Raw genomic sequence first — 11,730 nt, 5'->3', positions numbered from 1 at the left:
ATTATATATATGATTATATATATATTGTATATACAATATATATAAAATGATTATAAAATGATTACATATATTATCATTGGGAGGTTTGGAAGCATACAGTCAAGTAGTTTTCTTTAACAGTGAGAACACAAGCCATTTTTATACATTTTCTAACTTAATTTTTTAAAATTTCGTAATAACAACAGTAATATTTTATAATATTTTGTAATACCAAGAGTAGTATTTTTAAAACAAGGGGAGAAAAATAAATTTATCAGTCGGAAAACTTAAGGGGCGAACCGGGGCCGGCGGATGGAAGGAGCCTTTGAATGGCGCCCCCATGTGGCCGTGAAGATGCATTTCCTTTGAGAATTTCCTCTAAGTGGGACTCTGCCGAAGAGGGACCTGCGCACCACGTGCTCTGTACTCTGCTGGGCTTCGGGTCTGGCCGCCGGGGTCTTAAGGTGCCCTTTGTTTTCGCTTCATCAGCCTGGGCTGAACGTACAACAAGGGGGTCATCCCGGATGCGTTCTTTGGGTATGAAAGTGGACTCTCCCCAGGCATGGCGGTGGGGCGACACTGTACTCACACGGTTGACAGAGGTCTGTTCCGAGTGCCTGATTTTCTTTTTCTCACTGATGCTAGCCCAGCTGTTTTCTCGTGTCCCCTCCGCCCCACCCCCAGCTCTCCGGGATTGCCTCTCAAATGTGGGGTTGAGGGTAGGGGATAGGGATTTCCCGATCGGAGCCCCTGCACCCTTTTGCCTTTTGGAGGAAATTCCTGAGCACTCAAAGTCGACCCTTTCACTACAGGAGAATGTTCTGGAATCTGCCCCGAGGTCCTTTATCTCCCCCCGCCCACCAGCTCTTCTTCCACGTGATCTCTCCTTCCCAAATAATACATCCCCTCTACCAAGGGTGGACCCCTGTTTTGTGGGCCTGAAGCTTGTATAATTTGGGGCATATTGAGAAAAAAACCTTCACAAAATTACAATTTTTAAAAAGTCGGTACAGAGCTGGTACAAGGGATGCTCTCTGAAACTCTTATCTAAGTCAGTTTTTACAATGATGGTCATAAAATGAAGATTTTTATATTTCTATCCTTTTTACATTTATTGGTTGATTTGTTGGTAAAGATTTTGTAAAGCTTTCCTTTCTCTACCTAAAATTTTTTTTTTTAAAACCTACTAACATGGATTCATGGATTCTCTAATTTAATGAGCTATAACACATTCCTCCATTTGTTTTGATGCTCAAATTGTCCCAAATTTAGCTAGCGGTGAGCCTCTTCAAGCTGGCCCTGTGTTCTGTTGACATGTTCCCATCAGTTTTTGAGCACGTTCCTACTTCCTGGCACAAAATGTTCCATGGTTCACATTTTAAGTTTCTTACCCAGCTGTGGAATCAGCCAAATCTCCAAGTTTCTGGTTCTTTTTTTTTTTCTTCTTAATTTCTTAATTTATTTGTGGCTGCGTTGGGTCTTCGTTGCTGCATGCAAGCTTTCTCTAGTTGCCGCGAGCGGGGGCTACTCTTCATTGCGGTGCACAAGCTTCTCACTGCGGTGGCTTCTCTTATTGCGGAGCATGGGCTCTAGGCACGCGGGCATCAGAAGTTGTGGCACGCGGGCTCAGGAGTTGTGGCTCAATGGGCTCTAGAGCGCAGGCTCAGGAGTTGTGGCGCTCAGGCTTTGTTGCTCCACAGCATGTGGGATCTTCCCGGACCAGGGCTCGAACCCGTGTCCCTTGCATTGGCAGGAGGATTCTCAACCACTGCACCACCTGGGAAGTCCCTCTGGTTCTTTTAAATCGTGTTTAATAACCACGATGTGGGCATTAGGAGTGCTCGTTGCAACTGAGGCGTTGTTTCTAGCACCTTTTCAGAGGGCAGAGTTAGAAAATGTACGTGTGTACCTGTGTGTGTGTGTGTGTGTGTGCTGTGTGCTTGTGTATTCACACAGCTACTTATGATTCCAGTCCAACTCCACAGTTCTTCCTTGCCTATCTTCATTCCATATTTATACCTCCTGTCTCCCACTATTAGAACTCTGGTTCCCCCAAATATCAATATATTTACTCAATTTCTCAAAAACGTAAGTTTTGTGGGGGACTTCCCTGGTGGTCCAGTGCATAAGGCTTCATACTCCCAATGTAGGGGGACCGGGATTCATCCCTGGTCAGGGAACTAGATCCTGCATGCGTGCTGCAACTAAGAGTTCGCATGCTGCAACTATGAGCCCGCATGCCGCAACTAAAGATCCTGCATGCTGCAACGAAGAGCCCATGTGCTGTAACTAAAACCCGAGGCAGCCAAAATAAATAAATAAATATTAAAAACAAAACCATAGGTTTTGTAAATTACACCGAAACAACTTCCTAGGTAAAGTTCAGTATCTATTTTTCCCCTTAGAATATATACCACTGAGGCTGTTTTCTTCTTTGTGGTCATGTTACCGATGTGATATAACATTAGGTTTTGGGGGTTTGTTTATATTTATTTTCAGCTTCATCTCTTCATACTTGAGTTATTTTTGGGAAATGTAAAACAGTAAAACAATTCAAAAGTCAAGGCTATATAAAATTGTACACTCAGGGAAGACCAATTCTCTACTCCATCCCTTATATCTCATTTCCATCCACCTCTGAATAATGTTCTATTTCTTGATCTGGGTGTGAGATTACACAGGTATATTATTTTTTATTGTTTATATGGTTGAATGATTCATGCAGTTTCATACATGCATGAAAAAGTGGGAAATAAAAACCCCAGTGAGATGAGCCAGTCAGTATTCATCAGAGAAGAAGAATCACTATAAGTATTACTGAACAGTGGAATTATTATGGAAATAAGACCTTACACAATTATATCATGACCTGGGAGAAGTAACAGTCCAGAAGGGGGAGTTGGAGGATCAAAGAACAGTCACTTATGAGCCTCCCTAAAGCAAGGCAAGGTGGAAAGTCAGAGGTGAAGAGGGATTTGGGAAGCCAAGCATATCCCACCCCTGGAGGGGAACCGTGAAGGGGCTGGTGAAAAAGTTGATAGGAAATCAATACTTCTGCATAGTTACTACTTCTGTAGGTCCTCAGCTAAGTATCTGGTGGTGGCACTGGGGCTCCTGTTGATGGACAGGCAGTTGGGAAGAGAAGCTGGACACGACGGGGGTGGTTGCAGATAGGCTGGAATCTGTTGGTGTCTGTGTCTGGCTGTCACACACCCAACTGCAACAACTTTCAGAGAGCAGTGCCTGCCGCTTCACTTCCACCTCCCAAATATCACGCGAATTCTCATTTTGGCCAACTCTAACTCAAACCTCTACGAGGAAATGATTCTGGGAAAGTAGTTCCAGCTATCCCAAGCATAGGTGAAGGTGTTCAATATCATTAGTCCTCAGAGAAATGCAAATTAAAACCACAATGAGATTAAAACCACCTCATACAATTGCACACCCCTTCGAAGATCTAAAACTAAAAAGACTGACCCTACCAAGTGTTGACAAGGACGTGGAGCAACTGCTGATGGGAATACACTCTTGGTTGAATGTAAAATGTTACAATCACTTTGATCCAGCTGTTCTACTTGCAGATATTTACCCAAGAGAAGTGAAAGCATGTATCCAAAGATTTGTATATGAATGTCACAGCAGCTTGATTTGTCATAGCCAAATACTGGAAATAACACAAATGACCATTAACAGGTGAGCGGTGAGTGGGTAAACAAAACTTAATATATATATATCCATACTGTAGAATACTACTGAGCACTAAAAAGGAGTGAACTATTGATGCATGCAACAACATGGGCAAATCTGAAAACAGTTATATTGAGTGAAAGAAGCAAGACAAAAAGAGTGCATGTTCTATAATTCTACTTTTATAACCTACTAGAAAATGTAAAGTAATCTATAATAATGGAAAGCAGATCAGAACTTGCTCTGTTCTGCTTGCTCCTGTCAGTGTAGCCCTAGCCATGTCCCTCCACACTGGCAGCACTGGTTTTCATTCCCAGCTTTCGTTTGGCACTCCTAGGACCAGCCTTACTGTCAGTGCTCTGTCTCTGGGAGACCAGCCTTCTGAGCTCCTGAGGTACCAGCACCAGCTGGGCAGCGCCACATCCTCACAAGTCTGAGTCCCAACTCTTCAGAGCCCCTCCTTCCAGCTTCTGCATTCTGATAACTGCAACCTCTTTCCTTCTTCTGTCAGCACAAGGAGTGAGAGCTGCTTCCTGGAGTTATTACCTCTGCATGACCTTGCAGTTCTCTCTCTGCTGTTTTATCTCCTCAGCACCTATTTAACCAATTCCCTGTATTAAATTCTCTCTGTTGAACTGCCTAGTGTACTTTCTATTTTCTGACACTATCTTGACTGACACATGATTGACACATCTCTTTTTCTGATCTATGACTCATCTTTTCACTCTCTGTCTGGAGACTTTTAGTACACAAAAGCTCTTAATTTCAATGAACTAGAATATATCAATCCTTTTCTTTATGGTATTTATGTGTGTCATGATTAAGAAATCCTTCTCCTACTCCAAAGTCATAAAGGTTTTCTCTTATATTTTCTTTTAAAAGTTTGAAGATTTGTCTTTTATATTTAAGTCTTGAATCCTCCTGGAATTTATTTTGTGTATGGATATCCAATTGTCTTAGCACCATTTATCAGGAAGTCCACCCCCTTCCCCTCTGCACTACGATGCCACCTCTCTTACATATCAGTTTTTCTCTATAGATAGGTCCATTTCTGGGATCTCTATTCTGCTTTATTGTTATTTGTCTATCCTTGTGCCAACACTGTCTTACAGCTTTAAACTGTAATAACTCTTCATATCTGATAGGACTAATTTCCTTGTCCAGCTCTCATTCTTCAGGAAAACACTAGCTATTCCCAGCTCTTTCTTTTCCCACATAACTTTTAACATCAGTGTGTCAAAGACTATAAAAATCATAACCGGGATTTTGACTGCAATTACATTAAAACTATAGGCTAATTTGGGAAGCATTAACATCTTTACAAAATTGTTATTTTGTCCTACCCCAAAACAGAGCATATCTCTTCATTTAGGTCCCCTTCAATGTCTTTCAGTGAAGCCTTAAAATATTTTAAATAAAGGTTCTGTACAGCTTATATTTATTCCTAGAGATCCTGCATTTTTGATACTATTTTTAGTGACATATTTTAAAAGATTTTATTTCTAACTCTTCATTATTATGTATAGGAATTGATTTTTAATAACTTTATCTTGCAATGTGTTAAACTTGATAGTTCAACTAATTTGTAGATTATTTTGTGTTTTCTATCAAGATAATCATACTATCTATGAACAATGGGTGTTTTGTTCCTCCTGTTCCACTTTTTTAAAATCTTAATACATTGCCTCTGGTTTTAGGTACAATGTTAAATAGAAACAATGCTAATAGACATCTTTGCCTTGTTTCCAGTTCTCAAGAGAAGCCTTATGATGTTGACCACTGGGTGTGACGATTGGTGGAGGTGTGTTTATTTGTTTTAGAGACGCCCTGCTGGATATTTTTTGAGTCCTTTTTTTTTTTTCTCTAAAGATGTAATTAATTAATTAATTAATTAATTTATTGGCCCTGCCACACCACTTGCAGGATCTTAGTTTCCCGACTGGGGATTGAACCCGGGTCTGGGCAGTTGAAAGCGCTGAGTCCTAACCACTGGGCTGCCAAGGATTTCCTGAGTCCTTCTTTTTTTTTTTTTTTTTATAAATTTATTTATTTTTATTTATTTATTTTTGGCTGTGTTGGGTCTTCGTTTCTGTGCGAGGGCTTTCTCTAGTTGTGGCAAGCGGGGGCCACCCTTCATCGCGGTGCACGGGCCTCTCACTGTCGCGGCCTCTCTTGTTGTGGAGCACAGGCTCCAGACGCGCAGGCTCAGTACTTGTGGCTCACGGGCCCAGCCGCTCCGCGGCATGTGAGATCCTCCCATACCAGGGCTCGAACCCGTGCCCCCTGCATTGGCAGGCAGATTCTCAACCACTGCGCCACCAGGGAAGCCCCGAGTCCTTCTTTTTTAACAAGAGAAAATTTTATATGGGTATTCTTCTAAGTCTTTCCATGTTTTTAAACTTTTCAGTAAGAGAGGGGAACATTTCTAAGGGAGCCAGAAGACTGATGAGGGAGAATAGCTGGTGAACGAGTGTCATGAACTGTGAACTGGCTTATCTCTGGCAAGAAGGAGTCGAACCCAAACGCAGGGGAATGTATTTGCACAAGTTTGGAGAAACAGACGTGAAAATACCAGAAGTGTTCATTTGGCTGGTGGTATCTGAGATATTTTGCATTTATTGCATACTTAGATATCTTTGCTAATTTTGCTATCTTTACTTTCATCCAACAAATATTTATTGCATACCTACTTTCATGCTCAGTGTTGTGTTAGTCACTGTAGAAAAATAGAGAGATTACCTTTTTACTTTGCAACAATGTAAATAACATGTCACTAAATTAAATTGATGGATGATGGGGGGGGATATTTCCCTTGTCCGGGGTTTCCTTTGCAAGCCCCTGTACATTCCCAACGTTGGTCTCCTGGACACAGATATAACAGGCACTTTCACCACCTTTGGGCAGTTGTTTTTACTCTACACTTTTGAGGTCTACATGGCCTTTAGATCTCCGGTGGCGTTGGCCAGGGGCTAGGTTCACTCCTCAGGAGCGCGGTGCTATGCCTCAGGCCAGGGGTTCATCCAGCAGAGGCATCCCTGGTCCTGATTCTCAGGGAAGTTGCTGCTGCTCCAGCTGTGCTGACCTTCTGGATTGAGGCCCCTTGGGACAGCTGGACCGGCTTCCCGGGCCCCAGGATGGGGGTTGTGGCCTCTTCGGCAAAAAATTCAAGTAATTTGTCTGGATTCAGTCAAGACCCTGCCAAAAGCCAAGAAGTAGCTGTGATGAGAGGAAAGAAGAGCAGAGAGGATGAGTCGGGCAACGGAGCCCCCAGTCCATCCTGCAAGACAGCGGTGAGGGTGGAGAAGAGAGTGCTGCAGGCAAGTTGAAAGCAGATGGAGCTTGCTGAGGGAGGAAGGAAGCAGGGGTGGTCCGGCTCTTAGCAACCAGCAGGTGCCTTCCAAGTGGTACCAAGAAAAATGAGACTGCAAGATTGTGAGCAGAGAAGGTTTCTGGGGGCCAAAATTGGGAAGGGGATCTATGGGGAAGAAGAGGGCTAGAAAGCTAGCTTTCTGTAAGGTAAAATTTCCCTATCTCCAGAACTTTCTGAGAATCAATAGAAATTTCAGGGCACAGTGGGTGTGGGCATTTCAACACAGGTGAAAGGGTATTTATTAGATATTCCTCACAAGTAGGGTGGTATAGCTCAGTGGTAGAGCATTTGACTGCAGATCAAGAGGTCCCTGGTTCAAATCCAGGTGCCCCCTGGAATAAACTTTGTTTTAGTATCTACACCAAATGGCATCTTCAGGTGGACTCTTCTTACTCGGCAGATTGAGGGGTGCAATAATTGGTAAAGGAGGTGGGGGGCAGGTAGGAAGGAAGCTTGTCTAGCTCATCTCCTGGGCGGGGGCAATGGAAAGTCCTAGAACCAGAAATGTGGTTCTAGCCAAGATCATGCGGACTCAAGGCTCACCCGAGCATTGTGGGAATGTAAACATACACTTTCCCTGGGCCCCCTCTCCAGAGATTCAGGTTTTGTTAGGCCTGCAAAGTTTTGCTTTTCAACAGCACCCTTCCTTCCTTTCATCCACTCATATCACAGAAGCATTAGATGATTTTTCCTGGTGCCACATTTAGCACCTGCTGTTCTGGAGCATTCTAAAAGCCCTTCTAGGAGAACATCAGTGGCTTTAGATGACTTGCCATGAATCGGGGGGAGGAGAAGCTGCAGGGCTGCCAGGTGGGAGGGGGTCCAGGCTTGGGGGAAGGAGAAGGTGAGAGGGAATGGGTTTAGTTTGCAGTGGAACTGTCCTCATGGGCGGATGGAAAGTAAACAGAGGTGCTGACGAGGCTACACAAGTGCTTATTAGACAGTTATAACAAGCCTGCGTGGTTGAACCACACTGACCCCATTTTGTCAGCTTCATCTCAGGCCGGCAGTCCTACCCCCTCGCCTTCTGCATGACTGAACTCCAGCCTACTCAACAAGGAATGCACCCAAGACAGGTAAGTTCCCTATCAACTTTTACCCTTGCCTTCATCTGAGATGAACACTGGAAGAGTGCCTTGTGTTAACCCAGGTGGTTGATGGTCATGGGATCCCCAGGGGGAGGAACAAACCCTGGTTTCCGTCAGTGTGGACATGCTTCTGCCTTAGTAGTCAGATTTTAGCTTTGGCCTCTTTAAATCTGCCTGTACCCCTGTGGGCAGCGCAGAGTGCAGCTGCCAGTGCTTCAGGATTGCCGTCCGCCAGATCCTACCCTATGTAAGTTATCCACAGTAAACTTTGTATTTGTACTTTATGGAGTTGCCTGCTTCATTTTTCAGTCTTAAAGTTCCTTCTTGGTTAGGAGGATATTATTCAATATATCCACCTTCCAACAACACCCTTTCAGATTTCTATGATTGAAGAAATGTCTTTTTACCTCTGGGCCCTGTGGAATTGAGTCTTCGTAGGACAGAAGAGAGGTTGGACCGTTTAGATCTTTGCCAGAAAGCCTCTCTAGCTTCTTGCAGCCCCAGGTGAACTTCTCCAGGGCTGACCCGACCCCGATCCCCATTAACACTCATCTTTAGAGCCTTGCAGATGTCACCTTTCCTGTGGGCATGTCCCACCTCACCATGCACAGGCACCGCCATGGGGGGGAATGGGAGCTTTGATGCCTCTTGTATGCTCCCCCCATTACGGAGCACAGGGCAGTGCTTGCAGGAGGCCCCCAGGGCTCCAGTCTCTCCATCCTGAGCTGCTTCAGCAGGGTCAGCACAGAGCAAAGGAACTAAAGAAAAGGCAGCGAGGGGGCTGTTTGGGGAGCATGCTGACTGCCGGCGACTGGCACCTACATACTAGGGGCTGCAAGCCACTTCCAATCATGAGGCCGTGTGCCACGTCTAGGGGCTACTTCCCTGCCCTCCTGCACTCACGCAAGGACCTCAGTCACCAGCCTTGAACAGGGCCCCTGGAAATGCACCCTGGACGCCTGCTTCCGGTCTGAGCGGCAGAGACTCACAGAGCCCGTGGGGATGAGTGAGCTGCAGCATATGTTTTCTCAGGAAGATGAGCCAGGTGACCTGCTTTCAGTGCTGACCATGGAATACTGGAGGAAGGCTGGCAAAGGCAGTGGTTTCTGTTCTGTTCTGATTGGTGCTCAGTTATTCTTTGTGGCAGCATCTAGTTGGTGGACCAGTCGTCTCTTGCAGGAGCTCTTACTTCAGGTCAATAAACCCACATCATGACCATATGGGGGCGCTTCTAGCTAGTTCACTCCTGCAGTTCACAGACTTCAGTGTATGAGTTTACTGCACTGTTTTATTCCACTTGAAATTCTTATTCTGAAGGTCAGGGGACCTCTCACTCCACTCAACCTCTTCATGCACTCAAAAACAATAGTTAAAAGCAAAAAGCTGAAGTCAATCCTGCATTACCCCTGGCAGGTTTTCTCCTCCAAAGCAAGGGAATCATAATAGCCAATAATAATATAGCCGTAGTTGCAATCCGCTTACTTAGATAAAATATTAGCCTAAGAGACATGAGGTTATCACCAACTTCAGGAAAATTAAAAAGATCCAGGTTAGGGACTGGGAAGTTCACCAACCTCCCCAGCTGTCCCCACCAGCACCCTGTGGTTTAATGCACAGATACAAAGATTGAAGAGACACCTTCTGGTGTACGTACTGCATGTGTTTCCAAAGAGGTTGGGCAGGATCTCTTCAATTTGCTGTTTTGTAGTGCAGAACAAGAGAAAAACAGACAAATACATTCTAAAGGCCCTTCCAGTAGTAAATGTCAATGCTCCTCCAGGCCGCTGCTGTCACCACACACTGAGGAAAAGGGGGAGATGCAGGCATGTGAAGGCGTAGGGTTGTGGAACTCTGGGGACTGGGGGACGACCTCTCTGGACTGAGTTTGTGGAGGAATAAGTTGCTGGTCTTACCAGCTCTCTAGAAATAAGTAGAAACTTCCAGTATGTTGCAGGAGTCCTGGGTGTGACCATGAAGGTGAAAGGTGGTTATTAGACACCTATAATAAGTAGGGGGTGTGTAGCTCACGGGTAGAGCATTTGACTGCAGATCAAGAGGTCTCTGGCTCAAATCTAGGTACCCCCTGCCATATTGGATTTTCTATTCATGGAAGATGTTACTCATTCCATTTTCCTTCATCCATCAATTAGGATCCTACCTGAAACTGGAAGCTACAGGTCAGCCCTTGTACAACAGCAATCTGGGTGGAGCCTCTTCCCATGTCTTCCTGCACTAATACTCTAGGTATCTATCCTCCTCATGGCATCAGGACTTTTTTTTTCTGTATGTTTCTCATTTCTCCAACTCTATTGGATCCTCAGAGAGAAGGCAAGGCCCCTGATGCAGACTGCTGGGCTTTTTTAGGGTAGACCAGAGAGCTGTAGCTACAGATGACTTCCCAGGAAAAGACAATAAATGGTAACCCTAGGGACTTCCCTGGTGGCGCAGTGGTTAAGAATCTGCCTGCCAATGCAGGGGACACGGGTTCGAGCCCTAGTCTGGGAAGATCCCACATGCCGCGGAGCAACTAAGCCCGTGCGCCACAACTACTGAGCCTGCAAGCCACAACTACTGAGCTCGCCTACCACAACTACTGAAGCCCGTGCGCCTAGAGCCTGTGCTCTGCAACAAGAGACGCCACCACAATTAGAAGCCCGCACACTGCAACGAAGAGTAGCCCCCACTCACAGCAACTAGAGAAAAGCCCACGCGCAGCAATGAAGACCCAACGCAGCCAAAAAAAAAAAAAAAAAAAGGTAACTCTAAATTATCACCCTCACCCCTCCTTCCCACCAAGACAGGTTGGCACAGTGGAGTGGGGAGGGTGGTCAGACCTATGGAAGCAAACGGCTGGGAGCCCAGATAGGGTAGATGGGTAGTTTTGGAGACCTTTGTCCAGCTCTTGGGCTAAACCAAGGTAATGGGAAATGGGTTGGGGGTTCATCAGGCAGCTTCTCTCCTTTTCTCCTTATTGATGACCCCACCCAGGGACTGAGGACTGGAAAGCTGCAGGCCAGAGGGAAGATGTTTTACTAGAAGCCCGGTCTGGCAGCTTCCAAAAAGTCAGTCCTGGAGGAGATCTATAACTTAATTTTGCAGAGTTGAGTGTTACCACACAAATGAAAGATGTTAATTAGACTATACTAGTGTTCCTGGGGGTATAGCTCAGGGGTAGAGCATTTGACTGCACATGAACAGGTCCCTGGTTCTGGTACTGGCACAAAAACAGATATATAGATCAATGGAAGAGGATAGAAAGCCCAGAAATAAACCCACGCACTTGTCAATCTGTGACAATGGAGGCAAGAATAGACAATGGAGAAAAGATAGTCTTTTCAATAAGCGGTGCTGGGAAAATTGGACAGCTACATATAAAAGGATGAAATTAGACATTCTCTAACACCACATACAAAAATAAACTCAGAATGGATTAAAGATCTAAATGTAAGACTGGATACTATAAAACTCCTAGAGGAAAACATACGCAGAACACTCTTTGACATAAATTGCAGCAATATTTTTTTGGATCCGTCTCCTAGAGTAATGGAAATAAAAACAAAAATAAACAGATGGGACCTAATTAAACTTAAAAGCTTTCGCACAGCA

The 11,730-nt window shown here is 44.8% G+C and overlaps 1 non-coding gene across 1 annotated transcript; it reads left to right on the top strand.

Annotated features, from left to right (window-relative positions):
- The first annotated feature begins 7,297 nt into the window (after positions 1-7,297).
- On the top strand, positions 7,298-7,370 carry TRNAC-GCA (transfer RNA cysteine (anticodon GCA)). Its single transcript has one exon. It is a non-coding gene; the product is annotated as a tRNA-Cys (tRNA).
- Positions 7,371-11,730: the final 4,360 nt, after the last annotated feature.

This window comes from Balaenoptera acutorostrata, chromosome 7 (assembly GCF_949987535.1).
Source record: "Balaenoptera acutorostrata chromosome 7, mBalAcu1.1, whole genome shotgun sequence".
Taxonomy (NCBI): domain Eukaryota; kingdom Metazoa; phylum Chordata; class Mammalia; order Artiodactyla; family Balaenopteridae; genus Balaenoptera; species Balaenoptera acutorostrata.
Note: the sequence above shows the minus strand (reverse complement) of the source record. Positions and strands in the feature narration are given on the sequence as shown.